The following is a 19,022-nucleotide window of genomic DNA, read 5'->3' on the forward strand; positions in this document are numbered from 1 at the left end:
TAAGAGGTAGGCACATCCTCATAGAAACAGGGGGGTGGGGAGGAAGTATGGGATGTGGAACACTCAGAGGGTGAACTGGAAGAGGAACAAAATCTGGAGTGTAAATAAATAATGAAAGAAAGAGAGAGAGAGAGAGAGAGAGAGAGAGAGAGAGAAGAGAGAGAGAAGAGAGAGAAAAAGAGAGAAGAGAGAGAAAAAGAAAGAAAGGAAGAAAGAAAGAAAGAAAGAAAGAAAGAAAGAAAGAAAGAAAGAAAGAAAGAAAGAAAGAAAGAAAGAAAGAAATGAATGAATGTTTAAGGCCACTGTTGAAAACTAGAAACAACCTTGATGTCCATCTACTAAAGAATGGGTAAAGAAAATATGATACATTTACACAATGGAATACTACTCAGCTATTAAAAACAAAGCCATCATGAAATTTGCAGACAAATACATGGAACTAAAAAATATCCTGAGTGAGGCAACACAGACCCACACATGGGTCAACACAGAAAGACACACATGGTAATTATTCACTTATAAATGGATACTAGCCATAAAGTACAGGAACCATGCTACAATTCATAGACCCAAAGAAGCTAAGTGACAAGGAGGGCTCAAGGGAGAATGCTTGAATCTCATTCAGAAGTGGAACTAGGTAGGAGAGGGGTTGGAGAGGGGAGCAAGGAAGGGGATCAGGTGTGGAGAAAGCAGGGTGTGGAGGGGAAGTGTGGGAAAGAGCTGGTTAGAGAGGACAAAAAATGGCAGGAGGGGACATCTCTGGGACTAGCTGGAGACCTGGGAAAGACTCCCAGAGTCTAAGGTGGTGACCTAGCTGAGACTCCTAGTAGAGGGGGATATGGAGATTGAAGGGTCCACTTCCTGTACCCAGGCAGGTCTTCCAGTGAAGGAAAGGGGATACCATCTAGCAGTTGATGGAAACAAATGCAGAGACCCATAGGCAAACATTAAGAAGAGCTTGAGGAGAATTGTGGAATAGTTGGGGGGAGGATTGAAATAGTTGGAGGGGTCAAGAACACCACAAGAAGACTTACAGAAGAGTCAGCTAACCCAGGTCCATGGGGGCTCACAGAGGCTGAATCATAAACCAAAGAGCACTCATGGGCTGGACCTAGGCTCCCTACACATTTGTAGATGTGCAGGTTGGTCTTCATGTGAGTCCCCTAACAATTGAAGTGGGAGCTGTCTTAGACTCTATTGACTTCCTTTGGATCTCTTTCCCCCTAGCTGGGATACCTTATCTGGCTTCAATGGGAGAGGATCCACTTAGTCCTCATGCAACTTGATATGCCAGGGATGGGTGGTACCCATGGGGGGATTTCCCCTTCTCTGAGAAGAGGAGGGAGATGTGAGGATGGGACTAGAGGAAGAGTAAGGAGGGGAGTTGTGATCAGGGTGTGAAGTGAATAAACAACTTAATGAAAAACAAAACCAAATTTTCCCAAACGTCCATTATAACCTCAAAGACCTGGAACATCCATTATAACTCTTTTATTATTTGAGAGTAATTTTCTCTGAGACTTGGAATTGTCATAATTTTGCTTAACTAAGACCAAAACACAGGAACAAATTAACTACCCAGACTAATGTGGCTACAGTTGATAACTATGACTATCCATTGAAAATCTGAGAGAAAATATCTGAACAATTGTATTTTCTGTAAGCATGAATTGACCTATATTTGTATAAATAAAGTACTACTTTAAATATTATAGTTGAGTGCAGAATTTTATTTGATTAGAGGATTTCATTACCAAAAAAAAAAAAAATTTAAGTCTACTTATTTAGCTCTCCCTGTGGAGCATCATTTGTCTCCACTACACTTTAGACAAAATTCATCAGACAGGTAATTTCCCGTTGAGATGGATAGTTAATGTCTGACAGGAAGGCACTCTGCTGTTGACTGAAGGAAGATCAATACATTCCACAGGCTAGGGACATAGACAGCAAAGATGCTAGTCTGGGCCTAATTTGTATTCAAGGGTTAGTTGAGGGCCACCCAACTCTGCATTCACTGGAGCACCAGAGTTAGGACAAAACTTTTCGTTGGATAAGGTCTAGATCTCAAGTGCTGAACAGAATCTTGACTACAGGTTGAAAGCTTTCTGCCTTAAAGGAGGGTGAATTGCTTTGGAGACTAACACTGGGGATACAGGTGGTTTAAATACCCGTATTTATCACTGCCAAAACTTAGCATTGACCAATAAAAATGGAAACTTCTGAATCAAAAAGCAGTCAATCCCCACTTCCTCTCTCTCTCAACCTCTGATAATCACCAACTCACTTTCTGTCTCTGTGCTGCCTAGTCTGAGTATTACATACAAATATTCAACCAACAATCCAGATCTTTGAGTCTGGTTTCTTCCGCTTGTGCCCTCAAGGTTCATGCTGAAGTACATACTACTATTTCATTCCTTTATATAGCTGAGTAATATTCTTCTACATGCTCATTTGTTAGTTACTGATTGGTTTCATTGCTTGTACTATTTGGACTATTTGAATTTGTGAATCGTACAGGTCTGAGTATCTGTGTGCCAGTTTTTGCTTAACATCTAGTCTCAATTCTTTGGGGGACATATATACCAAGAAGAATAAATGGCAAGTGTGATGGCGCCTCTGTGCTTAACAGTCAGGACTACACCACTTCATATTTGCACTGTTGTACATAGATTCTAATTTCTCTAGATTCTATCAGTATTTTTATGTATGTTAAGTTCTATAGTTTTGTGGTTTCTGTATATCTTTAGTAATTAATTATGAGTATATTTTATGTGTTTAGATGGTATTGATGTAATTTTGTTGAAGAATATCTATTCAATCTTTGCCCATTTTTTAATGCATTCATATGCAGCAGCAGGCTGCCTCAGTGGGAGAGGATAAGTCTAACCCTGCAGAGATGATGCACCACGGAGGAGGGCATACTCAGGGGGCACCCTCTCAGAAACAAAAGGGAGGGGGAATGGGGGAAGAACCCTGGGAGGGGGCATCAGGCAAGGGTGCAGCACTTGAGATGTAAATACATAAATTAAAAAAAAACCCTGAGAAAATCCAGCCAATACTGTGTAGAGAAGAAAGGCACACAGATGGCCATAGTATCACATGAAACTTAATTTAAAAGGAAAATATGTAAACTATTGCTGTCTTGGCACTGTTAGATAACCAGTGACCAAATGGACCACTGATAAAGTACTATTCAACTAAGATGCCAATGGGATGTTGACAAAAGGCCTAGACAACCACAATCCCATGGCATTCCTCAGCCAATAACAAATATGTAGGCTCTCTGAAAGACTAGAGGATCAATTAGGGAGAGACACTGAGAAAAATTGTACTATTCATCCATCTAATTTGTTAAATTTGACAACTAAAAACTACCTGATATTTGTTTTTATGCTGAGGACTGATCCCCAGGGCCTTGTGCATGCTGTGTGGATGTTCCACGTATGCTCCATGTATGCTCCACGTATGTTCCACGTATGTTCCACGTATGTTCCATGTATGTTCCACGTATGCTCCACGTATGCTCCATGTATGTTCCACGTATGTTCCACGTATGCTCCACGTATGCTCTACATATGCTCCACGTATGCTCCACGTTCTCAGCTTCAATTCTGTCTTTGAAAATTAACTTCTAAACAACAAACTTCTCTCAAATTAAAGGAATACTAAATGCAACTCCAGATTGACTTAAAAGTATAACCAAATATGGAGTGCGCGGGGTCAAGAAATTAAGACGGATCAGAAGAGTCGTACCCCTAAGACAATTTCTTTGTGAGAAATCTGCAGAACATATGGTGATCACAGCAAAATGTCCAACAAGGTTCTCAGAAAGAATGTGATTGGAAACTGTTAGCACTGAACTTTAGGGTGCTAAGACGTCAGGTTATTTTGAATTAAGCAGAGCAATCCAAACGTGTGAATGGGCCTAAAAAATGTCAAAAAAACATAGGTTGGGAGTCTTTTTCCCCAAAAGGAAAAAAAATACCATTATAAGGTTCCCCAACAGAATTTCATTAAAGAATTAATGTCACTTCAACATCATTTCTCTGCACCACTGAAAAGGCTGCTCTTCGTGGCAATGCACTTCAAAGCATGCTTTAAATGCTATTTGCCTGTGCTGAGATAGACAATTAATACTAAGCCACAGTGAAGTGCAATGTTCCAGTTGTACAAATCAGTTACTTAAAAAGTGTCAGACAGAAAAGGGGCTATTGAAATCTAATGAAAAACTGTAGTGCTTAATAAGAATAAGGTTTTTCAAAACATTATCGGTAAGCCACCAAGCTGAAAAGTCCCTGCAGAGTCTTTTGTTTAGTTCTTAAATTACTTTCAAACTCAGAGCTCGGGAAGAAAGAGAATCAAAAGCACAAACTCTCAGATCTTTAATAAAGTATCAATGACTATCTTCATATAGCATCCCATAAGGACGCCCCCATTCCGTGAATTGCAGTTTCGAACGAGAAGTGAAGAACAAGAGTGTTCTTTAAAGTCACTCAAAAGCAGCAAGTGTATACAAGTCACTCAGAGTTCTCCAGGAAGGAAACTCAAGCAATCATCACGCACCTCACCATCAATCGAGTGTCACGTCTCCTTCGTGGCAACTCTCTCCACATCAAAAGAAAAACAGAGCTGAAAACTGTTAAAACTGTTTAGTATGATGTCAGTTTCTTTAACAGCTTTATCAGAAAGAGTATATAATTTTATTACTTCTAATATAAACGATGGAAGACCATTATGAAATGTCAAGCCATATCAGTTATTGCATCTTTTAAATAAGTTTATCAGCTGTTTTACCAACTGATAAGTAAAAAATGAAAATCAAAGTTTGATATTTAAGTAATAATTTAGCTATGAATAAATCACCCCCTGAAAGATGTAAAGTACTTCAATGTCATTGGAGTGAACATTTGACTTAAAAATTTTATACATGTTTCTGGGTGAAAAGAACGGAAAATGTATTATCATTTTCAACTGCGTTCATTCGAATATATCAAAGTATTTCCTTAGAAATTTCAAGTAGACTGAAGTCGCACGTAATCTTCAAAGTACACAGTCTTTGTTCTTATGGCTATTGACTATGTCAACACTGGTTTTCTTCATCCAATATTAAATTTTTTAAATGCTATTATAAATCTACTTTTTAAAACAGCTTTGTAAGGGCCAGAAAGTTGGCTTCTGGTGAAGAGCACTGGTTGTTCCTCCAAAAGGCCTGGGTTCCATTCTGAGCACGTATATAACAGCTCGCAACAATTAGTACAGTTCCAAGAGATCCAACACCCTCTTCTGGCCTCTATGGGCACCAGACAAGTTGTGAACAAACACATTCAGGCAAATACTCACACATATAAGATAAAATAAAAATAAATAATACTAAAGCGTTTTCCTGGCTATAAAAGGAAATTTTATTTCTAAATAAAAGTTAAAAGACACTTGTTTTTAAATCTGTGAATGCAAGATGTCGTTTCAATTTTCCTATATCTGTTGAAACTTACTTTGTGTCCTAATATGTGGCAGCACATACAAGACCCTCAGAAGCCCAAGCCAGGCAAAGTCACAGCATGAAGAAGGAAAACTAGACCCAAAGTCCCACCTCTAGCCAAGAAGTGATTTGCAATTATTAGCTTGCTGGGAGAGGAGGAATAAGTTTTCTTCACTATAATGACACTGGTTATAACAACCACTGTGTGGTTTGAATAGAAATGTTCCTCATTTGTTTGATGCTTGGTCATTACACAGTGGTGCTACTTGACAGGGCTTAGGAGGTGTGACTTGTTGGAGGAAGAGTGGCAGGAGAGGTAGGCTTTGAGGTTTCAAAGGCCCAGTCTTCCTGCTGCCTTTGCATTCAGACGTGGAACTCTGAGCTCCTCCAGACCCTGCCTGTCTGAATGCTGCCATCATGGTAATATTAAACCTCTGAAGCACAAGCAAGGCCCGGTTAAACCCTATAAAGCTTCTCTTTGCAGGAGTTGCTATGCTCATGGTGTCTCTTCACAGCAATAGAACATTATCTAGGACAGAGGTACTCAATCTGTGGGTCACAATCCCTTTGAGAGGGGGGCAAATGACTTTCTCACAGGGGTTGTGTATCAGATATCCTGCGAATCAGATATTTACCTTGTGATTTTTAACAGCAGCAAAATTACTATTGTGAAATAGCAATGAAAATGATTCTATAATTGGGGGTCACCACACATGAGGAACTGTATCAAACAGTCTCATCATTAGGAAGGTTGAGAACCATAGAATTAAAACAACCAAACTCTAGGCCAGGTCTTATGCTCAGAATTAGTTGACCAACACAAATCAGACTCCAAAGAGTTTGTGTGTGTGTGTGTGTGTGTGTGTGTGTGTGTACTTTTTGATTGGTTGGTTGTTTGGTTGTTTGGTTGGTTAGTTGGTTGGTTGGTTAAGGGAGAAAGAACACAAACTTGGTGAGTAGAAAGATAGAGAATGATCTGGGAGGAGTTTGGGAAGGCTAAATATATTGTATAAAATTCTCAAAAAATAAATATTGAAAAGAATAAAAATTTTAAAAACAAACAGTTAATGAATTATTTTATGTCACCATCAGTCAGTCTGAAAGAGATTTCAAAGCCCACAAATAGGTATCAAACATTATGCATCAAAGAATAATCATTTTTTTGGACAATTTAGGACAATAAATGGAGCACATCTTGTCAATGTCCTGGTTTCAAGTCTTAAAGAGGAAATGACCTGTTACCTAACCTTTAGAGTTGGCTATTACTCTGCTAGTATTAAAGAATCTTATGTGCTTTAGTGGAAACCATGAAAGCGATACTAGCACAGTAATCAATTATTAATTATATAACTTCTCTCTGACTCTAAGATATTAACTGCTATTCCCTTCTTGCACAGAATATTTACCACTGAAGTATCCTCAACTCCCTCATCTACGGAAGCTGAAATTCCACATCATAATACCTCACTCACTTTTGCCCTAGACCCCACCCAACTCAACAGTCACACAGAGCTTAAAATGTAGTTATTCATAAATTAACATCACCATTTCAGGAAATCAATGTGCCAAACATTAAGTGGCTATCAAACAATCACATAATAACAAAAATTAAGTAAATAATGCAAATTTCTCGTGTGGTCAACTAAATATGAAGCTTAGCGCACGTGAAAACTTTATAAATTCTCAAAAATCTCATTCAGCTTTCTCAATGTGAAGGAAAAATGTACTCAAAGTTCTAAAAGAATTGAGGAATTTCTCCCTTGTCCATTCAGAAATCAATGACTTTCCAGGGATGGTAGTGTACAACTCCAATCCCAGCATTCACTAGTTCTGAGAGCTCTAGGACAACCCAGAGTATCCCGCAAAACAATGTCCTTAAAAAAAAATTTTTTAAAAAAACAAAAACTGAATTGCAGTAGAAGTTTCTTTGGAGACTCAGTTGTGTCATATGATGCTTCTCTGGAAACTATCTTATGAGAGGGTGTTTTTGCTGAAGTAAACACTTAGAGGATGTTTTACTGAGAACAGACACATGGTGTTTTTCTAGAAGCAGCCTGGAAAGTGGGCATATGATGTTTTGCTAGAGCAAACACTTGAGAGAACACATGATGTCTGAGAAGGGTGTAAGGATAACCCAACAGTCAGTGGATGATGCTGTGTGGTATTGATATGCCTTAACATTCTTTGCTAGTCATCCTTGGGTTTTGTGAATTCTGATCTTCGCTGACAATGCTATGTGATATTGGTTCACCTTACCTTTCTTTGCTGATTCTCACTTGCTGTGACTTGATAAAGAGAAACACTATCAAAAAACTTACCATGGCATCCTGGCAGCTTCTTGCCCGTTTGCTGACTCAGGCCAATTGGCAAAGCTTCACGGTTCCTCCTGAATTAACCTGCTGTTGCTAATTCATGAATGGTGTTTGCAAGTGGCTCAAACTGCCACTGCTGATTCCTGTGAACTGAACTGCTGTTATCCTGACAACAAAAATTGGAGTCGTCTCAAAGAACTATTTCTAAACAGCTCTACAACCTTCTTTGCTCTATTAACCTTTCCTTTCCACTACGTATGGTGGATAGTGGGGAGCTTAAAGCATTTAAGACCCTTATTAAAAGTACGTTTTGAAAAATCTGAGCCTACGATGAATTGCTATGAAAACACTTTTGTCCTATCATCAGGGTGCACAAGATGTAAAGAAAAGAAACTTTCAATGCATTTCGGGAATTCGAGTTAAGCATAGCATCGTCATGTGGATGATTTGCGTGAAGTTTGGACGATGCTCAGTGGTTAACAGTGTTTGCTCCAGAAGCATAGGGACCTGAGTCCCCAGCACCCACATAAAAACCCATGCACGGATGTCTACGCTTTTAACATCAAATAATAAGAAAGACTCAAAAATGACCAGGTTAATTTAGGAAAGAACCACGAAGAACATCTTGAAATGAAAACCAAGATCGATTAAAACCTGAATGGAAGGCGAAGTAGAAGATTAAACACCGCTGAAATAAAGATTAGTAAACTGAGATAAGAGATATGAAGCAAAGAATCCGAATAAAAACTCAAGCAACAAGGTAATTTTTTTTCAAGTCTTCTCTAGGTGTTTTTTTTTTTAATGGCAATTTTTTACACTATCAAGATTTTATGGCAATAAGTATTTCTTCATGTAGGGAGAACAGGAAGAGGGTAGTGTAAACTAAAAAGCTATTTAAGCAATGCATGTAAAAAAAAATTCCAAAAAGCCTATCATTTGGCCAAAAAGGTCTGCACTATAGACTATGTCCTGAGACGTACTAGAAACCAAAGAGTTTTGTCGTGACTCTGAAATCGGTCTAAAGTCCAACAAAAGAAAATCAGTAATCTGCAGCATGGAACAACTTACAAATATGTTCTAATTTAGCCACTTGAAACTATGGTAGTTTTGATTCTGTAACATAAAATATTTATAACAGATTCTCAAATTTCTTTTGAAAGCAAGTTACAATAGTGTGTGATTTTACTTGTACAAATTAATAAATCAGATGTTTGTGCAATCATGAACACAAATCCATACACAAATATGGATAATGGACAGAGTGACTGGTGATTCTGTTTGTTGGTATTATAAAATCCCTAATATTCTCTCTTGCTACACAGTATTTTCCAAAATATGTATAAGTAAAGGTAAGACACCTTTTTTAATTTATTTTTTTTAATCAAATCATAATTTTTACTTATTCACACAGGGGTTATAAATGCAAAAAGGCAGGATATGGGGAAGGGGATGACACCGGAGCATGGGTGTTCAGGGGGAGTACAGATATCTTTCAGAACAGGGTATCGGCTGGGTGAAGGTTCAGGGGACAGGTCACTATGACTCTGCCTATGATTCGCTTGTCGTAAGATTACCTTTTAATTTAATAACATTACAGTTAGACCTTAACAATTACCTCAAATAAAATCCTCAGAGATGGAAAATGTTACTACCAAGTTTCCCTGTGTAAAGTAGGTTACACTCATAATAAAATTACATTTAAAGACTCCTTTTCAGCCGGGCAGTGGTGGCACAAGCCTTTAATCCCAGCACTTGGGAGGCAGAGGCAGGCGGATTTCTGAGTTTCAGAGTTCGAGGCTAGCCTGGTCTACAGAGCGAGTTCCAGGACAGCCAGGGCTACACAGAGAAACCCTGTCTCGAAAAAACCAAACCAAAAAAAAAAAGACTCCTTTTCAAGTTATTTCAAGCCTCTCCCTGGCACGATGGAATTTGCATTTATTTATGTTAATATGCAAATGGTCCCCTCGGCTCTTCCAAATCACTATCAAGATCTAAAATTTCTCTATACCAGCATCGAGGTTGTGTGTTTTCCATGTTTTCTCTACAGCACTCTGGACCCTGCAAGTATTCAGTGAATACATTTTCTACACAGTGTTGCTACTCCAGCCCCAAGCCGTCCTTTCCCTCGATCGTTTAAGGATACTCAGAAACTGATCCATGACACCATTACCCACTCTCTATTAGAGACAGTGAAACTCACGGAAGACCATGTGACTGTGTGCTCTGGAAAAGCTGCCACATTAACTAAGAATAGCACAACATAAATATTTTCCTAAAGTGTTTCTGGTAGACAGATAAGCTTATTCAGCTGCCTCTAGCACATTCCTGAAGAATAAAACTTAAAGTCACCAACCTAAAGTGCCACATTGTCTTGCAGCTTGAGCATTAAAATGTTAAGAAGGAAGAAATCTTAGAAGTTTCCTACTCTTTAATATGTAAATTTCAACTAACAGAAATCGTTTACAGGCAGCTGTTGCCTTTAATATTTCAACTTCTTCATGCTGAGATGTTTAAAACCTATCCAGTTCTCAGAACTGCTTTCTCATTAAATATCAGCGTTACTAATTACTAAGTAATAACTCTTCTCTCCTGCCTGAGAATTATGGATGAAGGGAGAAAAATGCAATAGATTTTGAGCAATAGACTAATTAAAATATTTTCTTATCATGAAACTTGTTTAAGGTTACACGGAAATTATAATAAGTGAATTTTTTTCTTTTCCATTGCTTTGCATGCATCATTTCGATGTGGTTTTTTTCTCTTTCCACAGTCTACAATGTGCACTGCCAGACAGTGAAAGCCCCATGGTTAGTTCGGCTCGACAGGATACAGACTTGTGATCCTTGATGAATTAAAGATAAAATATTTCCAAAAAAATTCTATAAACGAAATGGAATATTGTAGTCATGATATTCCTTTCTTTTCTGTGACACTTTCTTACGCTTCAGTTCTGGGATAATGATGTTTTGTGGCCTAAGTATTAAATAATCCATATACACCCTCTTCTTTATTTCCTCCTGCCTTGTGGAAGCAATAATAAACTTTTGTTCAATCCCATGCAACTTTACATTAGCTTTCCCTGTATTTTTACTGTATTAACAACAATGACAACGAAAAATAAAAATACATAGCCAATTTGACAGCCATAACTTTTTGGTCCCAAGAAATGGCTATTAATAGTCAGAGCCATTCATTAATCAATGAAAAAAATGAGCTGACCTCGAGACACTATAACTTTTCCCATTTGCAAACTTGCTCTCTCTCTCTCTCTCTCTCTCTCTCTCTCTCTCTCTCTCTCTCTGTGTGTGTGTGTGTGTGTGTGTGTATGTGTATGTATGTAAATGTTCTGAAGAACTGAAAGAATGAATGAATGAATGAATGAATGAATGATTATGTCACACACAGTGCTGGTAACAAGCCCTAAAATAACATATCACTATGAAAGTGAATTTGTATACAAGACACAATTCTTATTTTCCATAGAAGAGCAGTCAGTGGGAATGGGAAGGAGTGAATGAAGCAAAGAAACAGAGAATCAGGTATAAACTGCCCTCCTAAAACATTCACAAAGCAAATGGAGCTCGGGCTATCGCTTGAAGATGAAAACATTTCCTTACAAGAGTCAGGATGTCCACTCCAAGCAAAGGAAACAGCATGTGCAGACAGCATGGAGCCGGGGTGCAATACTTTAGGAAACCATTAGGTAGTTTCACACATAATTAAGCAAACACTCCCCCTGCAATCTAACCTGTACGCACTTACCTAAAAGAAATCAAGCAATAAACCTTCTCCTCCTCCCAAAAAAAAAAAGATTGTAATAAGAATACATAGGGCTACTTCATTCACAATCAAAAACTATAAAACAGCACCCATAAAATAAACGAATTGGGCAGTGTTCATACAGTGGAACAGAAGTTTCTCCTGCTTTGTTCAATAGCAATTATTTCAAACCACAAGTTCAGGTGAGGAAACCGAACAACGGAGAGTACATACCGCACGTGTGCACGTTTGCAAAGTTTAAGAGCAGGAGCTCCTTATCAGTGCTGATGAGAATAAGAACAGTAGTTTAGGGAATATGAGGGCAGTTGAATGAAAGTGAGCAAAGAAAAGCCTTTTATTTATTTAATTATATCAAACGCTGCTTTTCCTCCCAGTGTGCCCCCTCACAAAGACCTTCCCCCATCCCCTTCTCCTCTGAGGGTCCCCTCCTTGTATTTCCCCAGACCCTAGCATATCAAATCTCTGCCAGATTAGGTGCATCCTCGATCACTGAAGCCAGACAAGGCAGCCCTGTTGGGGAATGGAGACCACAGTCAGGCTACAGCTTTAGGGAGAGCCTCAGCTCCAGTTGTTGGGGCCCAAATGGAGACTGTGATGGTTTGAACATGCTTATCCCAGGGAGCGGCACTATTTGGAGGTGTGGCTTTGTTGCAGTAGGTGTCACATTGTTGGAGGAAGTGTGTCACTGTGGGTGTGGGCTTTAAAACCCTCGTCCTAGCTGCCTGGAAGCGAGTCTTCTCTTGTTTGCCTTCAGAACAAGTTGTTGAACTCTCAGCTTCTCCTGTACCATGTCTGCCTAGATGCTGCCATGCTCCCACCTTCATGATAATGGAATGAACCTCTGAACCTGTAAGCCAGCTCCAATTAAATGTTGTCCCTTATACGAGTTGCCTTGGTCATGGTGTCTGTTCACAGCAGTAAAACCCTAAGACAGAGACTGAGCTACATGTCTGCTACATATGTGTCAGGGACCTAGTTCAAGCCCTTGTGTGTTCTTTAGTTGGTAGCTCAGTCTCTGAGAGCTCACAGTGGTTCAGGTTAGTTGACTCTGTTGGTCCTTCTGTAGGGTTCCCATCCCCTTCCGGGCCTTTAGATCCTTCCTCTAACTCATCCGTAAAAACTCTCAACTTCTACCAATGTTTGGCTGTGGGCATCTGCATCTGTTTCAGTCAGTTTCTGGTTAGAGCCTCTCAGAGGACAGTTATGCTAGGCTCCTGTGTGCAAGCATAACAGGAAATCATTAAGAATGTCAGGGATTGATGTTTTCCCATAGGATGATTTTCAAATTTGGCCAGTTATTGGTTGGTCATTCCTTTACTTGCTCCAACTTTGTCCCTGAATTTCTTTTAGAGGGGACTGACTTGGGGCTGAGAGTTTTACAGGTGGGTTGGTCTCCTTATCTCTGCAGTAGGGATCCTGCCTGGCTCCCAGAGGTAGCCTCTTCGGGTTCCACATTCCCACTGTTAGGCATCTTGGCTAAGGTCACCTGCACTGACTCCAGGGAGCCTTCTCCTTCTCAGGTCTCTGGGACTTCCTAAAGACTGCTCCCACCCCAGTAGCTGCAGATTTCCACTCATTCTACTAGCTCTCAGGGTCTCTCTCCTGTCTCTCATGACACCTAGCCCTGCCCTTCATTCCCCTTTCCTTCTTCTCTCCCACCCCTCTACCCTCACTCCCTCTACTTCCTATGACTATTTTGTTCCCCCTTCTAAGTGAGATTCAAGCATCCTAGCTTGGGCCTTCCTTCTTGTTTACCTTGCAAAACATTGTTAATCCCAGCACTTAGAAGGCAGAAGCAAATTGATTCATGTGAGTTCAAGGCCACCCTCATCTATATAAGAACTTTCAGGACAGCCATGTCAGTTGGTGATGCCATTGTTCAGGTTTGTTTGAGATCTTGTGTGCATGGCTTTCTTTTCATGTTTAGAAGATGATCTAACAATAGACTGCCTGGTCTTCTGCCATTTCAACCTTTACACCTGGTCTTCTGCAATGTCTCCTGAGCCTTAGGTTACAGGAGTTGTGTTGTAAGTGTATCAGTTGGGGTCACAATCACCCCATGGTCAGTTGTTCTCTGCATTTTTATCAATTATGGCCTTCTATAATTGTCTCTATCTTCTGAAAAAAAAAAAGAAGCTTCTTTGTTGAGGGGTTAGAGCTACAGTTATCTAAGTATTTTTAATTTGGTTAGGAATTATACGCGTATAGATAATTAACACTAGTAGATTCCCCTCTAAGATTTATGAGCTCAGTAGCTAAGAAGAGTTGGCTGGGTTATAGAACCAAGTGTAACTATGCCAGTTGATATGTCAGAGTGGATAAGAGACATTTCATGGGGTTTCATCCCTAGATAAAGAACTACAATCATTAACTACAGCAAGTTAATAACTACTGAGAGAGGAGGAAGAGTCTTCCCCAGGGATGAGGTTCCTAATTAGTTACCCAATACTAAGTAATCAGTCTAAAAACATAAACATATAAGCAATATCAAATGAACTGGGCAAGTTGTCCTTGTATATTTATTCATATATGTGTGTGTACTTATATATTTATTCATATATGTGTAATAATAATAAAAATAAGATGACGTGAACTTAAGATGGAGGAAAGAAAGGATATTGGAGGGAGAATTAATCTCTTAGTCAGTGTTCTATTGCTGTGTAGAGACATCATGACCTCAGCATCTTACAAAAGGAAACATTACATTAGAGCTGGGTTACGTTTTCAGAGAATCGTCATGGCAGGAAGCATAACAGCATGCAGGCAGACAGGAGAGGTAGCTGAGAGTTCTACTTCCAGATCAGCAGGCAGCATAAAAAGATTTAAAAAAAAAAAACTGGGCCACTGGGCCACTGGGCCTGTCTTGAGTATTTGAAATCCCACATCCCACCCCCAGTGACACACTTCCTCCAACAAGTCATACCTACTCCAACAAGGCCACACCTCCTAATCCCTGTCAAGTATCTAATGACCAGCATTCAAATATATGAGCCTGGGAAGGGGTTTGTTCCTATTCAAACCACCACAACAAGGAAGAAGGAAATGATGCAATAATTCTTTAATTAATTAAAAATAAAAAATTTAAATAATGGGCAAAGAAGCACACACCTGTAACCCGGGTGCTGGGAGGTAAAAACAGGATTCCCAGGGCTTGCAGGCCAGTCAGTCTAGCCAAATCGTTGAGCTCTGTATTCAACAAGAGACCCTCTCTCAAAGATTAGGGTGGAGATGGGATAGAAAGATGGTTCAGCATTGGTGACCATTTCCTGTTCTTCCAGGGGACTGGATTTGGTTCTCATCACTCAGATAGGATGACTCCACTTCAGATCCACTGCCTCTGACCTTTGCTAGCACCTGTTACCACCACATACACCTACCCACACGCATGCACATACATATACCAACATTTCTAATTTTTATTGGATATTTTATTTACATTTCAGATGTTCTCCCATTACCCCATCCCCCCCTCCTGCCCAGGAACTCCCTATCCTATCCCCCCTCCTCCTGCTTCTATGAGGATGTGCCCCCACCTACCCCCCTCACTCCCACCTCCCCACCCTCGAATTCACACACACACACGATGTCCAGCCTTCATGGGACCAAGGATCTCCTCTCCCACCTATACCTGACAGGACCATCCTCCCTTGTATATACAGCTAGAGCCATGGGTCCCTCCCTAAGTGCTCCCAGGCTGGTGGTTTCGACCCTGGGAGCTCTGGTTATACCACCATTTTCAAATTGTAATAAAAGAACATTTTTTAAATAGTAAGGTACCGAATGATTGGGGGAAACACCTAATGTCAGCCCCTGGTTGTGTACACATGTACAAGTACATTCACATGCCCACATGCATACACACACACAAAGATATCAAGACTTCAATAAAATAAAGATAAACTTTTGACTAGAAATACAGCTAGTGTTCACCAAACCTGAGATTCAATCCACAAGACCGCATAAAACCAGACACGATGGTTCGTGTTTGTAATCTCAGCACTAGGAAAGTAGAAGGGGAGGTTTATAAATTCAATATCAATCTCATGTATACAGGAAATTAGAGGAAACCCTGGGCTATAGAAAACCCAGTTTTTATATTTGTATACTTGAGCACATGAGCTTTGAATAGGACAGATCAGTCCTTTGATATCTCAGAAGAACCTAAAACAGTAAAGGCACAGAGAGACACTTTCACCTTGACGTCACAAAATGCCCGCTGCTTTTACTTCCACATAATGACATAAAATACGATCATAGAAAACCACAGTGACAAACACAAATGACCCAAGTACAAGCTTCAATTTTTCCTCTCCATCCATATTTTTTATACCTTATTACTCTACACTAATTCCTTTTTACTGGTGTATCTAAGAAAGCTGACGACGTTTTCATAGCCTTGTGAAAGTCACAAACATGGTCGATTTCTTCAAATTAATGAGCACTGAATTCATGACCCAATTACGAATGGGCTTCTACTCCATAGAAAATAAAACCATGGCAAGAGGAATAAAATATTTCTTTGTCTTCTCAGGTGAGTGGTAACATATAAAACACACATTTAGTGCACATCCAGTCGCCCTCTCTAATGACTTCAGTAAATAAAGGAAGAGGTTAAAACTCTGTGACAAGAATATACAAAGCAAATAGTTCACTACTGTAAATGGGACAGAGAGGAGGCATGATGATGAGGAAGCAGAAGGTGAAAAACTGTTTCCCACAAGCACCTGTTCGTCTCCCTTAATGAAGACAGAAACACTGCCCTTCATTCAGGGCTGAGGAGCAGGGACTGGAGTAAAAGTTATTCAGAGAGAGGCATTGCATTCTGAGGGTGTCAAGTGTCGTAACTTGAAACAAGCTTCAAGACCAGAGCAGAAGTACAAGAGAAGCCATTGATCGGCGTGGCTGCTTTCTTCATCCCCACTATAAGAATTTTATCAAAGCTCACACTCGGCTAACAATGAGCAAGCCAGGACTGGCAAGATAAACCTACACTGCAAATAGGAATCCCAATTTTGCCTCATTCAGAATGAAGGGTGGCTGCAGAAAGTGTGTCCCAAGGAAGAAAAGAATTGGAGAAAAGTGATCACGGAAACAGGGGCTGGAAGAAGAGGCACATGGGAAGGTTGCTGTCATGTACAAGTTCACGAATCATGATTCATAAATACTCCTAGTTCTCAGGGCCTAGAACCTTCTTAGGTTCTTTATTAGGAATGTAGCGTGCTTTACTTCATTTGAACCTTTTGCCAAAGCAATAATGTCTTATAATCATCATGTTAAGTCAACAGAGGCCAGATTGCTAAAGGGACCTATGTCTCATGGTAAGAAAATAGCAGGTGTAAAATTTATCAATCATCTTCTCCCTCCATGAGCTATATTATGTGTATAAAAAGCCTCTATCCTGTTGATAGGCAGAGGGTAGAAGGAAGAAACCAAGGGGCTTGCTGCAGGGACCAGTGCAGGTGGAGGGGGACACTACTCAATTCTGAGGGACATGCTGCAGTACAGGGGGATGGAAAGCATGGGGTGGTGTCACTCGGTGCTGGGTACATTCTCAGTCTGCACTTCTGTGCTGAGGACAAGGATAATGCCTTGTTCATGCTGTTAAAATTCAACAAGCTAACCACACACCACATGTTCAAACTTATGTTGACATGCTTTACTTCCATTAACAGTAAGATAAAGTGCATTTGTTCCTGGTCCCAGGCCAGCCTTCTAAGTCTTCCTGTAGTTTGGGTTCTCTTTGTTATTGTTGGTTGGTTGGTTGGTTGGTTGGTTGGTTGGTTGGTTTTTATCCAGGTATGGGAAATAGATGTATATTCCAGTCCTCTGAAAGTTATTTAAAAAAAGAAAAAACTAGATTTAGACAAATCTTTACCAACAGTTATAATACTTAAACTTTTCCTTAGGAAACATGCCTCAGCATATTCATACAGAGACGGAGGGAGGACAGGGTCAGAGTAGATCCAAATCAGGACCATCTCCTGCAGCCTTAATGCTAACAGTCAGGAGACCCTAGACCTCAGTTTACCCCTAATGCAGAGTTTTAGGTAACTCAAAAGTCAACTTCCCAGGCATATTATTCATGATACCTAGGCAAGAATATTCATAGTTTATACTGTGAATTTCATTATTTCATTGGTAAAAATAGAAAAAGAATGGATGGTATTGAGAGACGGAGAATGGATAATAAATAATACTATAAACAATGCAATGAATTAGCCCGTACGGATGAAAACATGCATTATGGTTAAATGTAACCGTGGATAGATCTCAGAAACATAATACTAAAAGATAGTATACACACAAATATAGGTATATATCATGGTGCTGTACATATAAGCTAAAAGCAAATAAAATGAAATATACTGTTTAGGGATGAATGCACTCTGGTATCAAATACTAAGGAAAGCAAATAATACAAAATGCAACGCAATGGTGATGTCTGGAGGGGAACAAGTAGAAGGGGAAGGAGGTGAGCAGGGCACCTTCCCACAGTATCAGCCTGTTGATTGGTGCTTTTGTGTGTGTGTGTGTGTGTGTGTGTGTGTGTGTGTGTGTGTGTAGTTGTTATTATGCTTCATAACTTAAATATTATCTTTTATGTATTAAACAATTAATAAATTTTTAAAGTTTGCATGTATTGTTCTTAGAAGCTGTCGGAGGTAAAGGGTAAGGACAAAAGCCAAAAGATACCAAGAAAGTGTTTCTCTGATCTTCAGTTGCTCCAATAATGTGGTTGTCTGCTGTAGAGAAAAGGTGAGAACATCATTTTCTAGTGGCATTTACCATCCTAGGCTGTGAGCCTTGCTGCAGCACACACCTGAAGACAATGAGCCACACAGACGCATGAGCAAACGCTTCAGCAGGAAGCCGGGTTCACCTCTTCTCTAGAATAAATGACTGGCTCCTCCTTCTAGCATCTGTTTTTCCCATCAGGTGCTGTTTTGAAAGGTGGGGCTGTGAAAGAGCTGCACCCAGAGTTCCTTACAGAGTTCACTTGTCCACTTGTTTGGCTTCCAAGCCAAACAGAAATTTATTTAAAGTGTTAATGAGATTATTTCTGATAGTAAGAAGAAAACAAAGCATTGAATTTTGATGACTCTTCAGATTTTGTGAAATGTGTCTAATGAAAGTAGAGTTTTCCTTCCTCCTTTTCTACAGTTTCAAAAAAGCTTGACCTTCATTATACTCTGCTAAAAGTAACGTCTGAGAGCTCACCTCACAGGCACAAAGCCCTGGTTTCCATATCCAACACATACATGCATGCATGTGCACTCACACGCACACACAATGTTTTAAACACAATTGGCTTTCAATAAGTTATTCCTTGATAATTTCATACACACATACAATAAATTTTGATCATATTCACCTCCAACTTCTCCCAGATTCCCCCATATGCTCATCCCCTTCCCACCTTCACATTCTTTTTTTTGTGACAAAGCCACCGA

Source organism: Grammomys surdaster, unplaced genomic scaffold (assembly GCF_004785775.1).
Source record: "Grammomys surdaster isolate TR1022 unplaced genomic scaffold, NIH_TR_1.0 98, whole genome shotgun sequence".
Lineage (NCBI taxonomy): Eukaryota > Metazoa > Chordata > Mammalia > Rodentia > Muridae > Grammomys > Grammomys surdaster.